The sequence below is a fragment of the Tamandua tetradactyla genome, chromosome 1, assembly GCF_023851605.1.
Source record: "Tamandua tetradactyla isolate mTamTet1 chromosome 1, mTamTet1.pri, whole genome shotgun sequence".
In the NCBI taxonomy this organism is placed as follows: domain Eukaryota; kingdom Metazoa; phylum Chordata; class Mammalia; order Pilosa; family Myrmecophagidae; genus Tamandua; species Tamandua tetradactyla.
Genome location: NC_135327.1, coordinates 160,812,572 through 160,839,490, shown reverse-complemented (window position 1 = coordinate 160,839,490; position 26,919 = coordinate 160,812,572). Strand labels below are relative to the sequence as shown.

Genomic DNA, 26,919 nt, shown 5'->3' with positions numbered 1-26,919 from the left:
GTGCTTATATAAGCTGTAGTTTGTCAGGGATATATCAATGTATGAAAAGAGGGAAAAATGTTACATACAACATTGTAAACTTCAGGTAAAACCTCTCAACAGCACACATATCTCACCTGCTAAATAGAAATGAGAAGTCAATGCATTTCTAGATGATACTTAGTATATCTCTTTTCAAAGATATCTAAGAGCAAAAGTCAAAGATAAAGATTTTGAATGTTTTTTAAATGATAATTAGATAGAAGAAACTAATATTTGTGGGTCCTACTTATGAACCTACAGAATATCCATATTAGTATCTGATTTATTTCTCCAGAGATAATAATAATAAAATAAAATAAAATAAAATAAACAGTTACATGTATGTATACAGATAGATAGAAAGATAGAGAAAGACATAGAGAAAAACTAAGATTCATAGAAATTAATCATTTTGCCAAGGTTACACAGTTACTAAATGTCAGTAGGTGGGAAATGAACTCAAGTCCATCAACTTTGAAGGTCTGAATATTTCAGAAAGTTTTGAAAACAAAGGAAGGGAAATTGAGGTTATCAAAATTTTACGTACGTTTATTTTCCTATGGTGTAACATCCTCATACTGACAAGAGAAAGGTTAAGGAAGTGCCATAAGATAATAAATAAATATTTTTAATATGATAAACAATATTTAATTCTAGCCAGTAGCTTAGGAATTTCTGATTGGTAAATAATTTAAGATTAATAAGGTGTCCCTAAATTCTCTATTAGAATTGTCATTTTTAGCATCTTAAATACACTACTTATATTAGACGGAAACACTCATATCTGTGCCTACTTATAACGCAAACACTGCAGAACTGCTTCTGATGTTTCTGGTCGCTCCAGCTGAATAGCAACAGAACCAATACATTCAGGAAACAAGTATGGAAGTCATTAAAGCAGGCTTTATTTAAGGAAATATTTTCTCATCTAAAAGGATATAGAAAATAAGCAACTATAAGGTTAAAATCACTTATAACAGAGTGCTAAATGCTCCAATGCTACTTTTTAAACATTCTGCCTGCTATTACCAAGCATTTGATATTGCTCATTGTCTATGTGACTTCAGACATTTGGATGAGTAGGAAAAAAAGAACATCATTCTCTTCTTATCCATATAAATTTTAAAATTGAATTTTCAGGGAAGGATGAATATCAGTGCCATATATATATATATTTATAATATATATAAATATATATATTTATAATATATCTAAATATATATATTTATAATATATATAAATATATATTTATAATATATCTAAATATATATATTTATAATATATATAATATATATAATAAAAAAATATATATAATTGAAAAATAAAGTTTATGAGAAACTTTCTATTCGATAAATAGATAAAAGTTATGAGAAACTTTTCTATTCGATAAATAGATAAATAGAATATCTATTTATCGAAGAATTAAAAAGGAAAAATGAAGATCACAATTTTCTCTTCGGAAAACATTATTTAATAGTGAAGCGTAAACATAAAATATTTTAATTTAAATTTTGAGGGAAAATATATAGTATGGGGATTAAATAAAATCTGATTCAGTTCTACTTTTCAGAAAGTATGCAATCTTGACTCAATTACCTAAGCTTTTTATTTCTCAGATTCCTTGTCTGTAAAATAAGGTTAATAATTATACTTTCCTTACAGAATAACTGTGAGAATAAATTAGATAATATTTATATGTGTGGACCACAATTACTGTTACGTGGCAATTTCCTCATACCTGTCAGAAATCATCATCATCAGAATTGCCGCACTGTCATCAATATAAAAAAATTCATCTCTATAAACAAGGACAATGTCATTTTTGAAACTCTTTGTCTTATTCATTTTTATACCTCTTAGTATTTAGTAAAACATCTCATATTTGTGAAGTCAAGTATGAAAACGTATAATATCATAAGTATTTGGCTTCAGAAATGACTAACCTGTGCCTATGTTTCCCTCATTAGCTAAGATAATCTAAAGATTCTCAGAAAAATAATCACTTTCATCCCTTATCCGATAAGAACGATGAACATGAATTTATGGTGAGATAAAATGTCCAAGCCAGCTTCTCTCCTTAATAACCGACAAGGGGAATTTCTCATGATTCCATTTCATTAACTGATACTCGAGAAATGCTCAGGGCTCTGTGTAAGGTTTAAAAATTCTTCAATACCTCCTACAGGCTTTAATTGGTTTTATACTGTATAATTCTACTCACACATAAATCTATGTTAACCAGTCTTGATGCTTATAATTGTCACAAATCTAAAATAATGAAAATACTACAAGTTAAAGACAATAAAACTGCAAAATCAATAAAAATAAGATTAATGTCAGCTGAATTAAATTAACAAGATACTTTAACCTAAAGAATGATTCTGAAATGAAATAATTTTTAACAACTTGAAAATGTAGGCAACTGCTAAGCGGCAGATATTTTGAATTCAGCAAACCCATTCTATATAATATGCCATGTAAAGGCCATTTTCTTCTAATTGGACAATGTAAAATCTGCCTAACTCTGTAGGTTAAAATCACTTGGCCTGTATTTGGTGAAAAGTGATTCATTGTCTACATTGTCATTTATTCATTGTCTACTTCTGTTCTCTTTTCTAATAACCCTAGACAATTAAAGTAGAACAACTTGGCACCAAAATGTTTACATATACAAATACAAAAGCAGGAATAACATCTAGCAATAGAATGTATATATAGTCATTTAGATAATGTACAAGAGCATTACATTAACTTATTTTAGACTGTCAAACTTAAAAACCCAAAAGCCAATTGTTTCTCATTCCAGGACAAAATTATCATAGCGATTATGCATATCCCTGATAGATAATACATTACATGAATGCCCGCATGTGGAGCTTGATTCTGATTCATCTGTACAGGCTTCTGTGGCAGAAACTTCACTTGGATGTGGTTCTTGCTTTCAGTTTGCACCCAAGGATTTAAAGTTTTCCAACTGTCCCTCTATTTCTAAGCTCCAAGGTTTGGAAGTCTGACTCTGGTTCCCTCTGGCTCCCTTCCTGAAACTACGAACTGGATCCACTCACACTCCTGATGTATTCCCTTGGACTCCAGCTTGCAGTAGAGCCTCAGGCCTCCATCTTGCTGAGAAGAGGAAATTTACACACACATTCGTTCATTCAGCATGGATTTATCAGTGTCTACTTTGTACAACATCCCATATAGACTCTGGAGAGAGGGTCATAGATCAGGCAGACACTGTTTGGCAAAATATCTCCTACTGAACATTATTTTGCACCCGCAGTTACATCTGAAAAAAATCTACACAATCAAATGTAAAATTTGGCATTTGTTCTCTTATACAACAATATATTGCTGGGGGTATGGGTTAATTTCTGAGCACATTTTGTATATCATCAATAACTTAAAATACATATTGGAAGTTTTAAGCCTCCATTTTTTGAGAAAAATATTAATAAACACTCAAACCATTAACAACCCAATAAAATAAATTACTATATCAAAAATTTTAAAGTCTAAACGCTTCTTAAATAATCTGCTACTATGGAAAACAGACAGTGGTCAATTAAGACAATTATATTCATTGTTTTGACTTAAGATCACTTATAAATTGTTTGAATCTATAAGTATATGGTGAGGGCTGATATTCATTTGGAATGAAAACCCATAGATACTGTAAAATCCTCATGAGTGGTAGCAATAGCAAAATATATAACATATTATTATTATAAGCAATGATCTATTATCATCAGCATCCTACCAAAAAGGGATAGGGCATTAATTCAGCATAAATTTATTTTTCTGGCATAAAATTGAAACTAAAAGAAGTTTCACTGCTTACTTAAAAAATAAAATCTGGATTGCTTAAGAAAAAAAAATTAGAGAATATAATTTAGTCCAACCTTCTGGTGTTTAAGGTTTCCCTATCTCTATGGCATTCACAAAGGACATTTTGAAGAACTGTTTCCCTAGTTAATTTATAAAGTACAGTTTGGGTTTCATGCTGCTTTCTTAATAACTTCCATAATGAAAAAACACAGTGGTATAACTATAAGGAAAACCACAAGCTTAGAAATTTAGTGCAAAAGACCCTAGCTGTTTTTTGACATGAGATATAACCAAAAATACAATGAATGAAATGTAAAAGTGAATGAAAATATACTCTTCATTGAATTATTTTTAAGAATAAAACAAATATAATTTTGAGCTATTTTTCTGAATTATAATTTTCACTTTCTTTAATAGATAAAATAGAGCCACAGAAACTTTGATTTCCATAAAAATATTTTCATTGACAATCATTTGGAAAACCTCATAATTAATATGGTACTTTACATAGATATCATACATATTCATTCAGCATATAGTTCAGTTATTCATTATACAAATATTTTTTGAACATCCATTATGTGTTAGACACTGTTTTAACTAATGAGGGTTCAGAAGCAAAAAAACAGATTAAAAGTCTTCAAAAAGCTTACATTTTAATGGGATAACATAGATGACAAACAAGATAGCAAACAAAGTAGATAGTATGTTAATCAGTGATAAGTTCACAGAAGAAAAATATGTGATAAGACAATGATTTATGGTGGCCTCACTGGAAAAATTACATTAAATAAAGAACTTCAGTTGGTGATGGGAGAAACATCCTTTGATTATTGTTATACTTTGAAGTTAGATGTTCATTGAAATAATACTAAACAGTACATAATTCCTCAATATTTTTCCCTACATCTCCTTCCAGAAAATAACTGAGAAGTAGTTTTAATATAAAAATTATTAAGACAATGAAGAAGGGCAAAGAGTGATCAAATGTTTCAAATAATGTTGATATCTGTGCAACTGCTAGCATTTGTCAGTAGAGAAAAAATGTAAATAGTTTTATTTCCTAGGTTTAAAAATTAAGAAAGAAAGGCTTGATCCCATTAAAAAGTCTAAATTCCAAAATATAGAAGAAAATGGTGTCTAATTCTCCATCCTTTGGCTTTTAAGAATTATTGTTAATTCACCACCAAAGAATTTCAAACTGCATTTACTTCTTGTTGGTAGACCCTCTGCATGTACCTGTTCAGTTTCACCTTCTGAGATTCTCAGTTAGCCCATAAAAACTTGTTGACTTCCAAGGTAACTCTGTTCTTTGAAGAGCCATTGAGGATGAAGAAACAAGAAGTTAGCAAATAGTCAGAATAGAAATGTGTTGAAAAGAGAAACTGTTGCCTTTGTGAAACATCAATTATACACAGCCATATAAAACAGACCATTTAAAATGAACCTCACAAATGGATACAGTAGTGTGACTGCAATCAATACTACTCAATTGTACACTTGAAAGTAGCTAAAATGGAAAATTCTAAGTTGTATATTTGTGCTGCAATAAAAAGTTTAAAAATTATGGAAGTTAAAAATAAATATGATTTTATTTTTGGGAAATGTTTCCACTTCTTGAAATATTCCGATGTCTTCTGTCATGTTGAAATTAGAATACAGTTCCTAAGGTAAACGATACCCAAATGCTTTCCACCTTTTGTCTTTTATCACCACACTTAAATTTCAATAGCTGCATGGTTCTGACAGACGTCATAAGCTAAACAGAAAAGGAAAGCTTTACACAGAATCCTTAGGATCAATGCAAAGGAGTGTCAACCCAAAAATAATGTGTGCTCAGTCTCAGTATCCATAATGGAAAACACTATATGCAGTATCATCAGGTGGTCACTGCATTCATTTTCAGTTCTGATAAAAAATAACTATGTATTGGAATGAAGTCAGCTCAATACAGAAGGACTACAAACCTGTGCATAAGCCAACTGAGCTATAATTGTAAAGAATAGGAAAACCCCTTGAAAATGTCGGAGTATGACAGATAGCCATAAATACATTTTCTTTGTTCCAAACCTTTAATGTTGACTTTGACTAGTGATAGTTCATATCTTAGTTTTAAAACATAAATGACTCTCCAAATGACAGCAGCATGTCCTTTAGAACTGTAATTTCCTTCTCTGTAAGGTACACACTTTGATGAATTTCTCTTAATGACCAAATGTTTGGAAGAGATGAATAAACTTTACTTCTAAACCAAATTAGAAGTCAAATTTATGCTATGTCTGCATCCATGTATGTTACGTTAAGTTTCCTTCTGTTGGTGGTATATTTCATTGTTGTGACTTGGATGCCTGAAAAGTTGGAAAATTCATCCATTCAACCAGCATTTACTAAGCACCAAATTTTTTGCAAGGCACTGACCTAGACATGGGATATTCAGAGACACATTGGGCATTTGAACTATACATTCAAGAAATTCATCATAACAGTTAAAAATAATAGGAGTTCATGCTTGAATACAGGTTATAAACAAATGGCTTTGCCTACACAGGGGAAAGAGCGACTAAACAGTCTGGAAAAGTATGATAAATCGCTAATTGTTCCTCAACATTCGATCTTCCTTCATCCTGTAACAGAGTTTTGGCTAAGGATAAGACTGCTGCATTTGTCCAAGCTCTCTAGAGAAACAGAATGGACAGGAGATATCTATAAATATTAAGAGATGTCTCTAAGAATTGTCTCACATAACTGTTGGGACAGGTAAGTCCAAATTCCATAGGGTAAACAGCAAACTTAAGGAAGATTTTTGATGAATTCCCTAGCAAAAGCTAGCTGGCTGAAATGGAGATGGAAATTCTCACTTCTGACTCTGGAGATGATCATTTCTTTCTCTACAACTTTCAACTGATTGGATGAAACCTGTCTCATTGTTGAAAGTAATCCCCTCAGTTGATTATCAATGTAATCCACCATAGATGCACTCAAGCTACCGATGATTCAAGTCCACAAAATATCCTCAAATATCAATTGGGTCAGTGTTCACTTGATGAAACAACAGGACACCTTTAACTGGCAAGTTCACACATGAAACAACCATCAAAACCACCTTGCTTAGGAATACATTTCAAGCCTCCTTTGCGTCTTGGTATGGCCATATGATAAAGTCCACATTATTGGATTGGGGGTGGCAAGATCTGGGCCAATGCTGGGTTTTGCCTTCAGAAAGTCTGGGAGTGTGATTTTCAGTCTCCTTTATGACTTCCTGAGAGTTCAGTGATGGCAACAATTTAAACAAGGTGTCTTGAACCCCAGAATTTAATCTATATGTTGAAGATGGTAGAAATTGTTACTGACAGGACTACCCACAAACTTTGGAACTGTTCTGTGAGACGGAGATAATCTTCGATTTCATTTGATGTTATATTTTGGGTCCCTTTTGTAACATTTTATTTGCCTGTACCTTAACTGAAATAGAACATTTTATAGTAAGGAGGTTAATGCCATGAATAATATTAAGCAACAAAATCACTGATAAATATGATCTGTGGGATCATAAGGCCTCTGCTGTAGTTCAAATGCTCTTTCCATCAGTGGCTTAAATTCTCCTACATAATATCTTCTGAGCATGGCAAAGGTCTAGAAGACAAACTGAGTTCAGCATTGGTAGTAATATAATTTTTATAACTTCTTATTATTAGGTTATCATTTCACTGAATGGTTCTTCAGTATCCAAATATATTTAAAGTAAATAAAATGGGAAGGAGTCACTTAGCTGGTTGTCTATATCTAATCTTTTCCTGCAGGAAAAAAATCAAAGCGCTAGAAAGATTGTATGTGGGCTGTGCAAAAAGATATTTAGATCAAGTAAAATAGTCAAGGTAGTTATAAAGGTATGATTGTTCCAAGTGGTATGTAATATGCTGTGTTATGAGGACAAAAGACCCACAAAACTTCATTCTAAAACACCAAAACATATCACTCAGACATATGAGCTTAAGACATAGGCTGACAGCATGTGCCACTAGTGGCAGGTGGAAAGTAGTTTGTGCTGATGGACCTAACAGTCACTTGTACTGTAACATCAATTAAATAATGATTTTGTTTGCCTCCTGTTTATACTTATTCTTAGGGAAGTCATCAATTGATATATGAAGAAGACAGAATGGAATATATAAGCCTTGTTACATTTGTAATGTATAAATTAATCAGATCTATCCTCCTCTTCTCTTCAGATAATGCAAATAACATTATCTCATCTCACTAACATAGCCTTCCTTACCTATAAGCAAGTATATCATTAAGACAATTAGAAATTTAAAATGAAGGGTGCAGTGTACTTTGCCTTCTTAATAATGAAATTTTACTTAATTCTGCCAAACAATATTAACTATTTTACATTGTAATACTTTACTTCTGAATAAAGATATAAAGATATAACATTATACATATATGAGTGTGTGTGTAGAGAATCAAATGTTGCTTCTCTATTTTTGCATATTCAACAATGTACTGCTAAAGTTAAGTTCTGTCACTCATTTTGCCATCATATGTCAAAAAATGGGTGACTTTTTAGTAAGCTTTAGAGCAGATTAGTGCTAAACTTGGTGAGCACACTATGTGGCTTCAGTCCCCAACAGTTTAAATAATTATTTGCTACCTAAAAAAGAAGGAAAAAAAAATAAAAGCTTAATTTTAATATTATTTCCGGATTCTGGTCATTAGCTCAGAGTAGCAAATGGAAGACATTAATAGGAAATAAATAATAGATGAAAAGACATTTTTGTTTCAAAGTGAAATTTTAGTCCTTACATGTGTCAATAAGGACTTAAACATAATCATAAAGTCATTACATTTGTCTCTAAATTCTAATAATGGTAAACATTATTAGTTCATTTGGGTCAAAGATGTATTAGAGTGTTTTCTTATGCTTCTAGTAGTAAAACAAAATTTACCTTATTCTTGCTCAGAATATGGAAATCTATACTATATAAAATTGTTTTCATTGTTTTCTTAAATACCCTCATAAATATGTGACTAATTGGGACCTTATTCTCTTACTCAGACTTTAGGCAATGAGAAGATTATGTGAGTGAGTGGAGAAAATTGGATATTTTTAGATTCTAAACACTTCCCCTACTTTCATGAATTGAAAAAGAAAGGAAGACATTTTATCTTTATTGGCATATGCTTCCTAATCAGCTACTTGTTCTTTAAACTTAGGAAAAATAAAAATGTGTCCAGAATGACAATATGATAGGATCTAAATAGAACTATAAAATGGAGTGGAAAAAAAAATCAAATAAAACTACCAACAATGCTTTTTGCCCAAAAATAATAAGTATATAAAGTTGACTTTTGAGTTTTCTCATTGTTTAGATAGTTTAATTATAAACCTAAATAGAAAATATTAGTGTGTTCCTTTTAAAAATTGGATGATATGGCATGCTTATAAATTATTCTTACATACCTAGAACTACTTTCTACCAGAAATAAAATTTCAACCTATCCAAACTGTATATATCATAGGAACCATTTGTTCATACTTTTGACATATTTTATTCTTTTCATGTTTTGTATCTGTACTCTTGGTGATATTTGGGAGGCTCTTATTTCTAAAGTCAATAAAATCTTCCTCAGGTAAGTTTGAAATTGCAAACATTTCTATGTATTATTCTACCTCACTAACTTACTCCTTATTTTTCCATATAGCACCAAAATGGCTTTCATAGCTCCCATTATATAAAATTTAAGAGATAATTGGGTAGGGGTAGAATTCTTGCCTGCCACATGGAAGACTTAGGTTAAATTCCTGGCCCATGGACCACTCCTTTCTCTCCACCCCCACCCCCCCAAAAAAAGATAATGAAATTTGGTTCTATGACTTGGATAGGAATGGATATCATCTTTGGATCCCTGTTATCAAGGCCTGTCTACACCCCTTGTGCTCCTCGCTGGCAATTCTGGGACCCCAGTGGCCTTTTATCTCAGGATCTGAAGAAGTATTGGGAGCTTCAGCCTCATGACTTAATAGAAGGACACATCACTGCAGTAATGATGCATGGGACAGAATTCTCCTGACAAGCAACTGTCTGGAAACCTAAGGAAGCTCGGTGAAATGTTAGGATCAGTTATGCCCTATAGACAGCATACCAAAGGCATCTACATCCTAGCTCATGAACTCCAAGAAATGCAAATGATGCTGCGTAACTGAAAGATTTTCCTTTACTGACCTCTTGAGATCTACTGGACTGGCTTTCTTCTCCAAAGATACATGACATCTAGGATCATACAACTATTGACCTTTTGTATCACGTCTCAACAGGTTCATTTGATTTTGCAGGAACGATGCCAAGAAACTTTGAGAAACTATTTTTCAGATCCTACTTTCCCTCAGGAGGTTCATGATTGCCTCTGATCTCTTTAGGAAAGAAAATATTGACTTTATACTGTGTTCCTGGAAACCAAGGGTCCAAAAAGTCTCCTACCCTTTTGTGGTCTTAAAACTGGCTAACCACAAAGGACCACCCTGCTTTCTCATCTTTCCCTCTCCTTTTTCTCAATGGCTCAGATAAGATCCATCTCCATCCTTCCTCATAACTTCCATCTTTGTGGATGATTTCCTTGTTTACCTATCTCTACAAAATCCCAGGCTTCTTACGTTTCTATTAGTAGTTTCTCATTAATGAATATTTTACTGGTTGCACTAGCCTTAATAAAATCCTCTCTTGAAAACAAAAAAAAAGATAATGAAGCATTTGACAGAATGTAGCTACAAATAAATCTGCCATGTCTTATTTTTATTTCCTATTATATTATTATCAATAAAACTTGAAGTCCCTTCCCTCAAAGAAAAAAAAAATTACAGCATATAATTACTTTTCACAAAATAAAAATTGTATTATATGTAACACTTTGTTACCTGGCTTCTTCATTTAGCAAAATATTGTGGGATTTTTAAAGATCTTTAAATCTTATGTGAAAAAAATTTTACTTCTTCTGGTTTTAACAACTCCTTAAGACATCACTATGCAAATGTAAAATACTTTAATTTTTACTACTGTTGGTTAGTTGTCAATGCTTTTTAGCTGAATAGATCTAAAATACTTTTAATAACATAATTTTATGTGTATATTTAAATTCTGCATCCTTGGCTGTAGTAGAACTTTATTGTCTCAGTTAGCATTTGAGGAAAATACTTGCATCTTTCTTGTTCAGAACTTTCTATATTTGGGGGCAGAGATTTGTCCCAGAAGTAATCAGCATATAATTAATAGCTGGATATTTTCCTTACAAAAATATTTAATGTCATATCATTATTAAGATGCTGATGGAAACTACAAAGAGGGGTAAGATCTTTCAAATATAATACACCCGTTGACGAGTTAGGTTTGAATATCTATTATTCAACACCTTCAATTTCCATGTTGCCTTTGTTTGATTTTTGCCATTTTCTAAAATCACAGAAGGATTTGTCACTTAGAAATTTGTGTTGCATCAGAAGCTACTGCAGGTCCCGAGTTGTCAGATTCCCATGCATCATCTACACACTGCTGGACCAAGAGGCTCTACTCAGGAAGGTATAGACACAATGCTTTATAAACGGGAAGAGGAAAGACATGGATGAATGGGGCCAAAAAATAGTGTCATTCTACAATAAGTAGATGGCCAAATAAATAAAGTGCACATTTCTTCTGTTTCTAGTATTAATTATGATGCTGGTAAAGCTATTCTGACAAAGCTTTATAATACTCCCACATACAATAGTTTTTACTCGCAGTGTCTTTTGCTTTATGCAATAGGTATTTCTGAAAGTTATCTACAATTTGAAGTAGCATTATGGGACTTGCTATATATTTACTTTCTTATAAATTCATATTTTTACATACTAGATATTATTTTTTGCAGGAGGGTTTTGGATAAGTTGGCACTTGCAAGCACTGAAAAAGAAAAAGACAAAAAAAAAGATGTACATGTCAAAATAGGATGGGTATACTGTGGTAACAAACAAATTCCAAAGCTCAGTATTTCAAAACTGCACGATGTATATCTCATGGACATAAGGTATGTTTGGGCCACAACACCCCAGGACAGCTGTTCTACCTGTGGTGACTCAGTGATCAAGCTGACTTGACACTGTAATTCCACTATTTCAACATAAGTCTTTCAGTTTGTCATAATGGGGGCAGAAAGAATGGATAAGGATAAAAATGTAGAGGTATTTCCTGCCCATGCCCATAAATCATGCATATCTCTCAAATCACATTTCATACGAGCAGAACATGATGAAGTCTGACTAACTCAGAATGTCTGGAAAGTCTAATTTCATGTGCGCTAATAAGAAGGACTAAGAAACAAAATTTGAGGAAGAAATAGCATTGGATCTGACACAAGGTTTAGAGCTGATTTTTCAATATTTACAAATATTGGATACTAGGTATTCACTATGTTTCAACCATTATTGTATAAAAATATTCTAATTAGATTGTATTTCTCTCCAAAAAATTGCCAGACCACAGACAACAACAGATTTCGGTGGGGGGAGCAGAAAGGGGTCATTTAAGAATGACTTTAAGAAAGACACATTTGAAATTATTCTACCAGTGACCACAGATTTTCGTGTGTATTTTATTTTATTGAAATAACCCACATTTAACATGTTTTACAAAGCAGGAAAGTAAAGTGCAAGGAAACAAAGGTCATGGAATTTAAACTGAAATTGATCAGTTATGACCTTAAAACATGACACAATATCTAATTTCTCTATCTCACTGTTCCACCAACCAAATAATAGTAATAACAACCATTCAGTATTCATCACTACTTCTCTGACATATATTATTACATGTGGATGAGTAACTTCTCCCATGGCTGCATGCCAATGGTCAAAATAGTATCAGTGGCATTTTCAAACTCATCTAACTACATAATCCAGTTTGGAAATTCCATCATGCATAGAAAAGAATATCTTACTTTCCTAGCTATGCTAGGTGTCACAGTCATTTTATTCCATTGCTAATAAAGGGTTAACCTGGAAGTAAAAGCACATTAAACCTTCTTCACATCAAAAATTTGCATGAGGAGAGGTGTGCCTGCTTTAAATAACTATTAAAATTTTCTGACCACTTATTTTACTTTTACTGTATTTTCAGTTGCAAATGAGTTCTTTTCTTAAACATGCATATAAATTTTAGCATGGATTAACGTAGAAGACATGAGCCATTTGCTACTGAGAAAAGTAATATTACAACTAAGATTTTTAGCACTCTCTCTAGAGCAGTTCCAGTATGTAAGACTTTATATTTTTAAAAAGTAAGGGTCCTAAACAAAAAGGAAAAATTATTCAAGAGACTTTCTATATTTCCTGTCAGATTTTTGAGATGTTGGCATTTTTGAGCTGTTACTTAACAGTGACCTTTTAAAGTTATGTTGAAAGCAGAAATTATCCTTAAGATTTATATGGCGAGGTAATTCAGTAAAGAATCAGATTTTTGTGGACCTATTTTGTGACTTTTCTAAAATGACTGTATTCAGTTATGCACTCATTTAAAACTCTATGTGTTGATGTGTCATTGAAGAAAATAACAGTGGCCAAGCCACGAAGGGAATTCTGTAACTCATTCCTAACTTCCATAAAATATCCATTAGAAAAAATTTCCACATCAATTGGTATGAATTTAATCAATAAAGCCAGTAATGGGAGGTCTGAAAATTTCATGATAAAGTTTGTTTTCATACGACATTGTCAAAATTTGTATCTATTGAGAGAAAGAAAAGTAATACTTGTGATATATTTCTGCTGGTTTTATATTTTATCCCTCTAAATATTAATTATGATCTGTGGCAAACACAAGATAAATTTTTAAATATTGTATTCATAAACATTTTAAAATAATAAATGTTAATGTTAAAATTATGTGCACATATCCATATATATTTTGAATAAAGTGGAAGGAAAAGTTAAACTAACACTTTTTGTGTGCCTTAAATATCAGGCATAGGTGTTTTCCTCTCTTGCCATTCAGTCACTAAGTATTTATACAGTATGCCCTCTCAAAGTATATAGTGTAACTGAGGCAAGGATAAGCAAACAAAAAGTTGAAAAACAGTACTTTAGTTGTTTTAATGGAGACTACACTGTATATGCAGTGTGAATTTACAAAGAAGAACAACTAAACTGGCTGACTGCTATACAGAAAGCTTTACTGGGGAAATATCATCTGATACAAAATCTGAAGCATTCACAGAGGTTTTCTAGATGGATGGATTGGGAAAGAGCATTCCAGGCAGAAAGCACAGCTTGTGCAAAGCCATGGAAATACAATAGAACATGGTTGGTTCTTAGAATACTAGCTACTTAAAAGAAGAATGTGAAATAAATATACTGGGTTCCATTATTACAAATAAGAATAAAATGTAGAGAGTTCAAAAATCTCTATAAGTGATAGGTCCTGAATATAAATGTAAGTCTGTCTTGACACTATATATCTTTTTTTTTTTTCTAGGAGAGAAAGAGGATGGAAAATGATGTTTAAACAAAATAAGTACACTTAAAATTTGGTCATTTCTAGAAAAACTTCTAACAGTGTACCAAACACGATTTTGAAAAATTAAGTGAAATATCCTTATGGAAAAGCAGTCTAGAGGGTAGGGAATCTAACTTTTATCAATCCTATCACATACCCTTTCTTGCTATAAAACCTTGCGCCCATCACATCTCATTTAGCTGTTTGTATGTATGCATTTCTCATGCATTAAAGAAAGGAATAAAACTATTGCATTATGATGTGTGGCAAGTCCTTCACCTATATATTGTAATTTACATTTAAAATGAAATCTATATATTATATTTCTCTGATCTGACTAATAATATTCATATGGGGGCAAGTCAGGATTATTATCTTTAGTTTTAGGGGGATAAATTAGCCTTCATAAAATTTAAGTGACTTCTCTAAAATCACAGCTGCTATAGGCTGACCCAGAATTGGAAACTAATTTTTTTAGAGTTGAATTTCAGCACTTTTTTTAATACCACATCTAACACTCTGATTTGAAAGCATCTTAAATTCAATTTGCGTTAACACATTAAGAGACATTGTGGGACTAGAAGATGCACACTAAAAAGCCCCTATCTCTCATGTAAACAAAACAAACACACATGAGCTTCAGATCCTGACTATTCACTATCAAAACAGCTGAGCAAAAATGAAACATTATTATCTGAATGTTATAAAGAAGATGATAAACATGTAGAAATATTTTTTACACGCAGCAAGGGTGAATTTTTAATTGCTGACATTTTAGCATCTAATTGAGAAAACAGATCAAGCTTGCTGTTCATCATGACTCTAGAAAGGTAGAATAAAGTAATGCACTGAAATAAAGAGTCAATGTACAGTGTGCTTGAATATGATTATTCAGTTCAATAGTTCAATATTTCAAAAGAGGGTAAGTTCAGGTCGAACGCAAATATGTTTGAGATGAAAGGAACAGAAGTGAAAAATCTCTTTTTGAAAAAAATACCAGTAGGGGAATATAAAAAATGAGCAACTGAATATATCTGACATTTTAAAATAATTTACACTCTTAATGCAAAGAAAACCTGCAATTGGTTCCCTAAAAGTTGCCAAAAGATTCTTGAAAGTATTGCCAATCTGTAATTGGGTTCTTGGCTCACAGTATATGTGCAATTTGTGACACCCTCTTCACAGCACCCTTATTATGATAACTGGAATTCATCTAAATTTAATGGAATTTCAAGGAGAAAGAGTAGAAGTGGGGAAAAACTTCATCTGGAATTTTGTTTGGCATTCTTTAATTTCTTGTTTGAGAGACAAGAAAGAGATTTCAAACATGAATACACCACTAGTAGATATATCTCAAGGGCATGGTAGTAGGTCTGTATTTTGTTGGTACTGAATGTCAAAAACCAATTTTATCATAGCCCCAATTGTACAACTAAGATTTTAATAAGAAACGCTTATTATGACAACTAATTTTCTCATAGGAAAATCTTCCCTTTAAAAATCATAAATATTCTATTTTGATTAAATTGGTAAGATCTGTTTCTTTTTTTAGGTCAGGCTGACCTTAATCGGGTCAGGAAGGGGTTATTTCATAACGTGGAGAAATAATTTCATGATCATTACAACACCCACATAAACAGACTTAATTCACTTATAAACTTGAGTTTCCTCAGGAAAACACTATGTTAAAAGGGTTTCAAACACCAGAGAATGCTTCATTAGCTTTAACCATAATAATACGATGACAATTCATATAATAGATTAGAGAACCATATCTTTTTATCTACATAAAAATAACACAGTCTCTGATGAATTTAGGATTCCTGACAGTTCAGTTATCAAGCTTTAATATAAATTCATGCAGCATATTGGAAAGGCCTATTTCCACTGCTATGGTACATTTAAACTGACAGGGATTTGGACTGAACAACAATTCTTTGATTCAAGAAGACTTTGCATGGTATGTAATAAGTTTTATACCACCTAGCATTTACATACAGGAGATTAAAAGGAATCTAAATGTCAAAGTATGTTTCAGCTAGAAGTGGCATGGGCAGACTTCCTCAATTAATAACTTCCTAACACATTTCTATTTTTAATAGAGTTTCTTTGAAAAAAAAAGTTGCTATGTTATTATTCCTTCAAAAATACATGTTCAATTGGAAACAAACACCATCTACACAAACCATAAATTCAGCAGCCTAAGAGACTTTAGAGATTTTTCTTCAGTGGTTTTGATTCTTCATTAAACAAAAATACATGCCTACATACAAAATCAGATCCACGTATTGAACACCTAACATTTTGTCAGTACTATGCTAACTGCTGGGAACAGGATGAGTGGGGGTGAGTGGCTTCTTTTTTAAAGCAGCTCAGGATGCATTGTGAGAGATCATTACAAAGCAGCTGTAAGTGCCTTTACTAGAAAGGGGCAGAAGCTCTCTAGACATCATGAATAGCTTGTACTTTGACCAGGAGAGAGGGAGGTTTGGGAAAGCTAAAAGAAAAAATAATAATTATGAGACATACATCTAAAGGGATTATTAAAATATAGCAAGGTGGGTGAAGAGGGAGAAGTACACTGGGCAGAAGAAACAGAATATCTAAATATACAGATGTATCAAAGGGCAGAATGTATTTGGGAAATGGAAAGTGTTTCAATAACTTAGAACATATCTTAGAGGCTTAAAGAAACTGCAAGAAACTGAGAAAGGAGTTGAGTTGCCTACTAGAGATTTCAAATTTTATCTGAAAAGCAATGAAAAATCTTTAAAGACTGTCTCTTAAATAAGACTAAATATATTTTTAAGTTTCACTTGGTGGCAGTTTGGAAGATGAAATTGATGTAGAACAAAACAAACAGAGAGTCCTATTAGAGATACTTGCAGTGTCTCAACTAAGAAATAACCAAAAATTGTCACAGAAAATATGATTTCGTTTACCTAAACCTAGCTCAAAGCTATTTTTCTCTTTTGGAACATAACTGAAGTGTAGAAGGAAGTAAGTCGATTAAGAAGAATCATAAAATGCCCATTCAAAATATATTTGTCACAGTGTCAAAATACATAGATTTTTGTTCCCTTTAAATTTTTGTTTCAATATTTGTTATTTGAATAAATATGGGTAAGCATTATAGTTGGCATTACGATGAAAAAATACAAAGGTTAAAGACTTTTATGGTAATCATGCAGATAAGGGGTAAAAATTATACTTAATCAGAATATAAGTAATGTTAAAAGAGACAAACTTCTCTTTAGGATAAATAAAATAACACAAAACCTATCAGAAAATGGCATTTTAGGCAAACTTTCAATCCACCCTTTCTACAAAATTTTGCTAATAACATAACCGACTTTTTTAGCATAAACTTTAAAAATATAAATACGCTGTTCGGATAAAATATTTCAATTGTTTACATTTCTGGAATTATTAATTAGCCAGAAAGATATTAAATTACTGCCTGTATTTAATTTTCATTTGATTTCAAGTTTCTGAAAAATTCATGATGGAGATAGAAAAATTTTTAAAGTTGTTTGACTTGAATGATAGTGTCTTAATTCTTCAGAAGTATGTAGGAAAACTTGTGAGTAAATGTTCCAAGTTATTTTACAGAGCTCACACATCAATGCAAAATGAAATTTTAAAAGGGGAATTCAGTCCAAAAATTATTTCAATATATGTTATTCTAATTTATCTTAGCCTAACACCTGCTCTATCGATGGATCTAGATGTTCAAATTATGATGATATTAGATGGTTTAAAGCTTTAAGAGCTTATATTTTTGAACATTTTGTTCCCTGTGTAGAGAAAGCTGTTGATGACGTTCTCTATGTATGGAAGATCCCTCCTTACAGAGAACAGATACAATAGAAAAACAAACAAGTTCATTTTTATTCTCAAAAATGAAGAGCAAGTTAAAGCCAAATCAACTGTAAGGAGGAAATTGAAAGCCTTGCCTATTTGCATATGAATTAACTCTTTTAAACAGAGTGTCCTACCTTCTAATGTGAGATGATGAGTGTACATTGGTTATTGGGTTGAAATGGGTCCAATAGAAAAAATGAGAGGCTAGAAGCAGGTTCTGAACTTTAACTAGGAAAATGTAGATCTAATATACAATATCTATTGAGTACTGTTTGTAAGATAAGATTATTTCTGTGATATTCTCTAATTACAGAGCCTATCAATGTAAAGGTTCAAGCTATAGTATTCTTCTACCTTCTTTATAGGAGAAAAAGGAAATAAATTGATGCTACATTCAAAAATCTAATCCTCAATTAGAGGCAAGTAAAAATAAGATGAGAATGCAAGAATAGAAATAATTTCTATAAAAGCCAAGTATATTCCACCTGGAATTTAATAATGAATTAGACGTGGAAGGAAGAAAGTCACGAAGCATTGGTAACTAATATGAAAATTCCGATGGGATTCAGACACAAGTCACTTAAAGGTATTATTTTCCAGAGAAGATCTAGTGAAATAAAAGGATCCCTGAGGGGAAATGAAGTAAAGGGTACCAAGCTGAAATAAAACTTTGTAACAAATAATTCAATTCACAGAATTCTAACTTCAGTCCAAAAGTCCAGGTTCATAAAGATTTGGAGATGAAAGACTGGTGGCAGCTATTCCATTTTGAGGACTTAGCACTTAGAGCTTTGATCCTGGAATATGTGACAGTGCTAAATTTAACACTTCTATTTCTCTAAGGAAAAAGAAACCTATCAGGAAACAAAGAAATGTAGCAGTAAGCCGAAAAGATAATGTCTATCCACAGTCTTGAATATTTGGGCAAATATTCTAGAATTGTGATTCAAAAAGAGAAGAGGGGCGAATAGAAAGAACATTTGTTTCAAATAAATGGGTCTACAATTTATTAAGACAGGATTTTCTTTGTAAAAATGATTGAAAACCATTGAAATTATATTTTTCCCTATATTCCAAAACCAAGAGGGTTTTCATCTGAAAGAAGTATTCTTCTTTAAACTAAACTAAAATGCAAGATTTATAGTTTCCCAAATCTCTGAAGTAAATTCTTTTGAAAAGAGGAAATTCAATAAATTCAGATTAAAAAATAAACTTGTATTCATTGACTAGTGGAATAACAATATTACCATTAAATTTCTGAAACAGTGTTCAAAAGAGAATTCCACTTTTTTTTTTCCTTTTCAGATAATTTGGTTTCTAGCAATTCTAGACCTATCAGAGAGGTTAGGAAAGTGGAGCTTAAAGAGAATATCTTGGATATCAAAGTTTGAACACCTTGGACACTGAAGAATCTTTAAGAAAAGAGGTACATCAACAAATAAATAGTAAATTACTCTCATAAAACAATCACAAAATTATTCTAAAACTCAAGAAATCTTCTGCGATATAGCTCTTACTTTATGTCTAAAGCAATAAAAGAGCCTCTTTGAGGTGAGACCAAAGTAAAAAAAAACACATGTTCACTGATAAACAAAAATTCACTTGTATGTCAGTCTGAGAGTGAGACCTTCTCCTTGAACAAGCATTTCCTAAAGAAGGGGTTCCACCACACATTCCTGCCATGATGTGGAGAAAAATAAATCCCATTGATTTTCTCATGCAGATTTTTCTGGAGTGAGGCACAAAGAGTGAAAACTAAAATACTGGAATCGTTAGTATGCCACTTGCTTTTAGGACAACCTTGATTACATATCACCTGGCTTCAAGTTAGCCATTCCTTCACTCATTCATTCTATGAATTTTTACATTGTAGCTGCAGAGCACTATGCTAAGTAGGAGAGAAAACTGGTAATACATATGCCTTGTTTCCAAAGAGCTCGCATTCAATGCGGGAAATGAGCAAACACATACATTATGATATTACCTATATTCTCTAATGTATGCGTAATGATACAGTATTGAAATATTATAACTCTATATTTAGATCTTGCTAATTCTTTCCCTTTGTGAGATCTATGAAGCTGGCTAGATCTGAGATTTGCCCTTACAGTTTAGGGTATGGGATATTTATTTTCCCTTAGAGAAAAAGCGTTTCATGGAATCTTACAATTTCTTTGCTAAGAAAATCCAGAGAAAGAGGCCGCAAATTAAGAAACCCATAAATTCCAGTTCTTCACAAAGGTTTTCTCCTAGGCACTGGTTTAGAGTCTAAAACTTCTCCCAATACAAGGAATGCATTAGCTCTCCTGCCTCTTATTTTATCTATAGGCCTTTCCAACCCTGGAAGCTGCCAGGACATTAGTAGCCACACTGGATGTAAGAATAGTTCATTTTAAGGCAGTACCACTATAGTAGATTATAATCTATTCACAAAATATTTCTTCTCCCTCTTTATGGAGTCTGTACCTCTGGGATACGTATACAGCAATGCTCTGTTGCACCCTGGACTGGTCATGTGACTTGCTGTGGCCAATGAAAGGTCTGGATAGGTGATCTCTTTTTCTGCCAACAGAAGATTTAAAGGTACACTGTGCTTTGGCATGTTCTTTTTTCCATTAATCACGAGACATGTTTCCCAGATAAGACTTGCACCATCTGCATGAGCCCTAGAATGAACATAATAGGAAATGGAGCTGCAGCAGGTCCGTGGGGAGCTTGCAACACCAGGGAGAAATTAACCTTTGTTGAGAGACTTAGCAGTTTGTTCCTACAGAATAAATCAGCCTATTTGAATTAATATAATCAGACACCTTCAGCACCATCAACACTGCCCAGCTCTGTGATCTTATCCTTGTAAAAAAGTGAGAGAAGTTTCATTCTAAAATAAGAGGTACTCATTAACTTTTCCTATTTGGGGCTTTGGAATACTGTTACATTCAGTGTGTGAATAGTGCCATTTATGATCACACTGCAGTGCCTGGAATCCAGCTCTGTCCTTTTTCAGTTTTGTGATCTTCTGTACCACACGTACCACTAAGGTAAAATTGGAATATCAATAGTTTATCCCCCACCAGCTGTTGTGGGGATTTAGTTAAACCCTTAGAGAAGCATCTGGCACACAGTAGTACTACAAATATTATTTACTATTATTATTTGCTTTGAATATCATTTACTAAAATGTCTATACTTTCCATAGGTAATACATGTAATTTTGTGTCTTTCTCAAGTCAATTCTAATTCATTACAACATTCTATTGGCTCTACATTCAAAAATGTATCTAGAATCCAAATACTTTCCCCCACTTCCCACTACTACCACCCTGGCTTCAGCACGCCATCTCTCACCTGAATTACTGCATAATCATCCTTGCCAGTCTCTCTGCTTCTGCCAGTATCTCACTACAGACTTTTCTCCAATAGCAGCCAGAGGGATCTTTTAAAAATATGTAGTATGATATTAACTCTCTGCTCAGAACTCTGTGGTAGCTCCCCATTTCTCTCAGAGTAAAAACAGAGTCCTCACAAAAGCAAATAATACTCTCCATGATTTGCTGCAGGCCACTGTCTCCTGTCCCTCTCGGACCTCAGGTCCTACTAGCCCCCCTTTCTCATCTATTCCAGGTACACTGGCCTCCTTTAACACACCAGGGACTGATTTTGCTTTCAGGCTTTTGCTCTGGCTTTTCCCTGTGCCTGGAATTCCCTTTCCCTGCTGAGTCCCTGGCCGCCTTCAAGACTTAGCCCGGACATCATCATCTCGAAAGGTCTATAAAGATCATCCTTTTTTTTTTTTTAATTGCAACTGTCCTCTGCCTCCTTGCCCCTCCTGCCTCATATCTGATTCCTCATGATTCCCTTATTCTTGTCTATGTTTTCATTTTTACATAGCATTTATACCTTCTAACACATCATGTAATCTGCTTGTCATACATGCTTATTATTAACTTTATTCAATACAAAAATGTAAGCTTCAGGAGGGTAGAGTCCTTTAGTTTTGTAAATTGATTACATGTCATTACACAAGTGCCTGGCAAATGGTAGAGGACATATATTGCTGGCTGAGTGAATGAATGAACTAAGTATAATGTGAAAAGGTTATTAGAAACAAAACCTTTGTTTAGCAGTTGACTATGCCATCATGGAAAGTTAATTTCTAAGAAACTGTTCCTATTAACAAGGAGAGTGCCAAAAGGTAAATACAGCCCAAGCAATGAGGTATAGAGACTGAATGGGGGAATTAATATTCGTGCAGATTCTACATTTGGATTTAGGAAGGTCAGTTATTTCAGGCTAATGTGGAAATCATGCCCTCAGAAGCCCTGAGACTGTAGCACTGCTAAGATCTGTACTTTACTATTTAATTTCATGTATTTCCTGAAGGAAACTGATTACTAATTGCAACCAGTGAAGCATGTACTTTAAAAGATTGAATCCCGCAAGCTGTTGTTCTTTGAAGACTAACATAGTACCATTTCTTTGTATATATATATAACAAGTTACTGGTGTGACATCTTTTTAACTTCACAAAGCTGAAAATACAGTAAGGCAGAAAATGAAAACTAACTAATTAGTCACAAGCTTTGCAGGTTTTTTTAGGGAGAACACCAAAGCTGATTGGGGCATTTTTTGATACTTTGACTTAACTCTAATGAAATATTAATTAGAAATGTTTATGCTTTTATTTTAACCAATTTACCTCTACCCAAAAGATATTATTCACTCTTAAACTCTCACTCACATACATGTATCGAAGAAGAAGGGTAAAATGTAACCAAATCACCTCTCCCAACATGGCAGCCTCAGTGAAAAAGAATAAGAAGGGGAAAACTATCTCCCTAACAGACTTCCTGGCTGAGGATGGGGGCACCGGTGGAGCAAGTACCTATGTTCCCAAACCAGCCAGCTGGGCCGACGAAACAGATGACCTGGGAGGAGATGTTTCAACCGCATGACCCAGTAATGAAGATGTATAAGGGGCACCTCCAGTCTCCCCATCTTTCCCACTGCTCCATGGGCTGCTCAGGAACCCAATACAACTGGAGCTGTCTTCCCAAATTGCCACCCTACACTGTGTTTTTAGGGAACCTGCCTTGTGATGTAACAAGATTCTATTAAGGAATTCTTTGGAGGATTAAATATCAGTGCAGTGCATTTATCACATGAACCCAACTATTCAGAGAGGTTGAAAGGTTTGGGTTATGTTGAGTTTGAGGACCTGGATTCCCTGTTCCCTGCCCTGAGCCTCAATAAAGAGTGTCTAGATACCAGGAGAATTCGAGTGGATCTCACTGATCAAGCACAGGATAAAGACAGAGATGATCATTCTTTTGACTGAAACGGAAATTTGGATTCTGACAAAGCAGATACAGACTGGAGGGCCTGTCCTGCCACAGACAGCTTTGATGACTACCCTCCTAGAAGAGGTGATGATAGTTTTGGGGACAAGTATCATGATCATTATGATTCATTATGATCCAGACCAGTGTTGTGATGGATATCCTGATGGTGATCGTGACAGCCCATGCCAGGATATGGATCGCTAAGGGGCTGGGATCACTATGATGAATGAGGCAGCAGAGGCTATGATAGAGGTTATGACTCCAAGATGGCAAAAGAGCATTTGGTAGTGTGTACTGAAGGGAGGCTGACTACAGAGGAGGGGTGGACCACTGTGAAGACCAAAAGGACAGACAGACGATCAGCTGCAGAACTCCAGAGATTATTACTTTCTAGATGATTATAGATGTGATGATAGAGGTCTCCCCCAAAGACCAATCTGAATCGAAAGCTTCAGATTACTCCTCAGGAAGATGATTCCTCTGCTAGCACTTCCCATTCCAGTAAAGCAGCTTCCATCTTTGGAGGGGCAAAGCCTGTTGACACAGCTGCTAGAGAACGGGAAGTAGAAGAATGGCTACAGAAGGAACAGGAGAAATTGTAGTATCAGCTGGATGAGCCAAAACTAGAACAACCATCTCACAAAAGACACCAAGTTGGCCAAGTGAAGGAACTCAGGAACAGGAATGGTTGAGGATAGGAAGTGAGTCACCACAGACCCGGACCTCTGCCATATCTGGCAGAAATGAGCAAAGGTGACTAAATGTAAAACTTTTAAAAATGTTTTTGCATGAGGAAGAACAAAGGAATGTCAATATTGCAAAACAGAAAAAAAAGGAAATGCATGAAGGAGAGAAAGTGAGAAGTTTATGGAAAATGAGACACTCAGTAAGGAAGAAAACTGTCATTCTCCAGCTTCTAAGCCTCCAAAATTTGATCGGTGCCTAAAGGTAATTCCAGCCTCTCAACCAAAGGAGAATGCTTGGGTGAAGTGAAGTTCTAATCTTCCTGCTCAATCTCAGAGTTCAGGCATAGAGCAGCAATCTTCTGCACATGGTGGAAAAGTACCTTCAGCTCAACCATGTGAGGAAGGACCAGAAAGAAAAGATAAAAACAAAGTAGATGGGGTGAGCATCCCAAAAGTGGGACCTCCATCTACAGTCTAGGAGATGGAGGGAGAAAAGACCACTGTAAGGGGTTTGATAGGAAAGATAGTATAAAAGACCCGGATCTGCATCTGAGCCAAAGAAAACTGAAGAAAATCCAGTCTCTAAGTTCAGTTCTGCAAGCAAGTATGCTACTCTCTCAGTTGATGGTGAAGATGAAAACGAGAGGGAGGATTGCACTGAATAAGCCTCTACATCTTCCTGTGCTTTCTCCTAGTCTGACTCCATCCTGGAACATCTGAAAACAAATCAAACCTCTATCCAGACAAGACAAAATAAAACACACCATCTCCTGGAAAAAAAAAAAATAACCAAAGCAACATTAATTATCATCTCCACCATATCCAGTCCAAACTGGAGGTCTAAATCAGTACCTCCAGTTTACTCTGGGAAATGAGAAGCTACAGGTTATCGGAAGGTATAAACTTTTAAGAACAATGAATAACTGAAATCTGACTTAGCAAAGATGGTAGAAATGAAAATAATGGTTCAATTTCTTCTTTAATTTATTTCTATCCTTCATCTTCCAAAAAAACTTTTGGTCTCTATGCAGGCATACATTGAAGATATTGTAGCTTTGGTTTTAGACCACTGCAATAAAGCAAAAATCACAATAAAGCAAGTCACATAATTTTTTTGTTTGTTTCCAAATGCATATAAATTGTGCAATCTATTAAATGCATAATAGCATTATCTTTTAAAAGACCCTGATTGCCTTAACTTAAAGATACTTTACTGCAAAAAATAAAAATAAAAAGGCTAAACATCATTTGAGTCTTCTGCAAACCATAATCTTTTTGCTAATGAGGGGTCTTGCCTCAATATTGATGGCTGCTGACTGATCAGGGTGCTGGTTGCTGAAGGTTAGATTGGCTGTGGCATTTTCTTCAAATAAGACAATGATTAAGTTTGTCACATCAAAGACTTATCTTTTCTGAAAGATTTCTCTGTATTTGTGATGATATTTAACAGCACTTTACAAACAGTAGAATTTCTTTCAAAATTGTAGTCAATTCTCTCAAATCCTACCCCTGCTTTACCAATTAAGTTTATGGCATATTCTAAATCCTCATTAAATGTTTACAGCATCTTCACCAGGAGTAGATTTCATCTCAATAAACCACTTTCTTTGCTCATCCATAAGAGGCAACTCTTCATCTAAACAGTTTTATCATGAGATTGCAGAAATTCAGCCCCATCTTCAGGCTCCATTTCCAATTCTAGCTCTTGTGCCATTTTCACCAGCTCTGTAATTACTTCCTCCACTGAAGTCTTATACCCCTCAAAGTCATCCAAGAGGGTTGAAATCAACCTCTTCCAAATTCCCATGTGGATTTTTGACCTCTCCATGAATCACAAATATCCCTAATGCCATTTAGAATCCTTTCAAGAAGGTTTTCAGTTAACTTTTCCCATATTTAACAGAAGAGTCAATATCTATGGTAGCTATAGCTTTACAGAATGTATTTCTTAATAAGATTTGAAAGTCAAAATTACTCCTTGATCCATGGGATAAAGAATGTATGTTGTGTTAGCAGGCACAAAAACATTAATCTCATTGTACAACTTCATCAGAGTTTTCACTGACCAGAGTCATTGTCAATGAACAGTCATATTTTGTAAGGAATCTCTTATTGGATCAGTAGATCTCAATAATGGACTTAAAATATTCAGTATGAATAAAAATTGTATGTTCATTTTTAGAAAATACTGATAAAAAAATTGGGGCCTTGATTGTAAGTTCATATAGCAGTCACATTTCGTCTGGAGTTGTGAATGTTATTTCCAGATTCTAAGATGCTATGCTATATGTGTATAAACTGGTATTTCCCTGGAACTTTGGGTACATGTGTGCCACCTAAGACTCAGAGTTGGAGTTCTACAGCTCTGAAAGTCAGCCTTGCTGCATACAACAACTGTTAAAGAAACCAACAGAGATCAGGCTTCAAGTAGAGATAAGAATGAAGCCGATTTGGTTGGGAATAAGGTAAATCAGAATAAAGGGCAAAGCAGATATTGTGAGCATTTTAGTGCTTCACCTACTGCTTGAAACCAAAGGAAGAGAGGTTAATTTGTCTAAAACCTAAATTTTCTGTAGCACACAATCTAACTCAATCTGCCAGGATAGCTCATCTAAAAAACCAAAACAGAGCTCATCTAAAACACCAAAACAGATGGAGTTC

The 26,919-nt window shown here is 33.8% G+C and overlaps 1 protein-coding gene and 2 pseudogenes across 1 annotated transcript in view; 2 read left to right on the top strand and 1 right to left on the bottom strand.

Moving 5' to 3' along the window:
• Positions 1 to 26,919, bottom strand: part of KCND2 (potassium voltage-gated channel subfamily D member 2) — a 498,561-nt gene that overhangs the window by 368,555 nt on the left and 103,087 nt on the right. The window lies entirely within an intron of this gene.
• On the top strand, positions 23,024 to 23,568 carry LOC143687085 (eukaryotic translation initiation factor 4B pseudogene; annotated as a pseudogene).
• LOC143687091 (eukaryotic translation initiation factor 4B pseudogene) lies at positions 24,440 to 24,923 on the top strand (annotated as a pseudogene).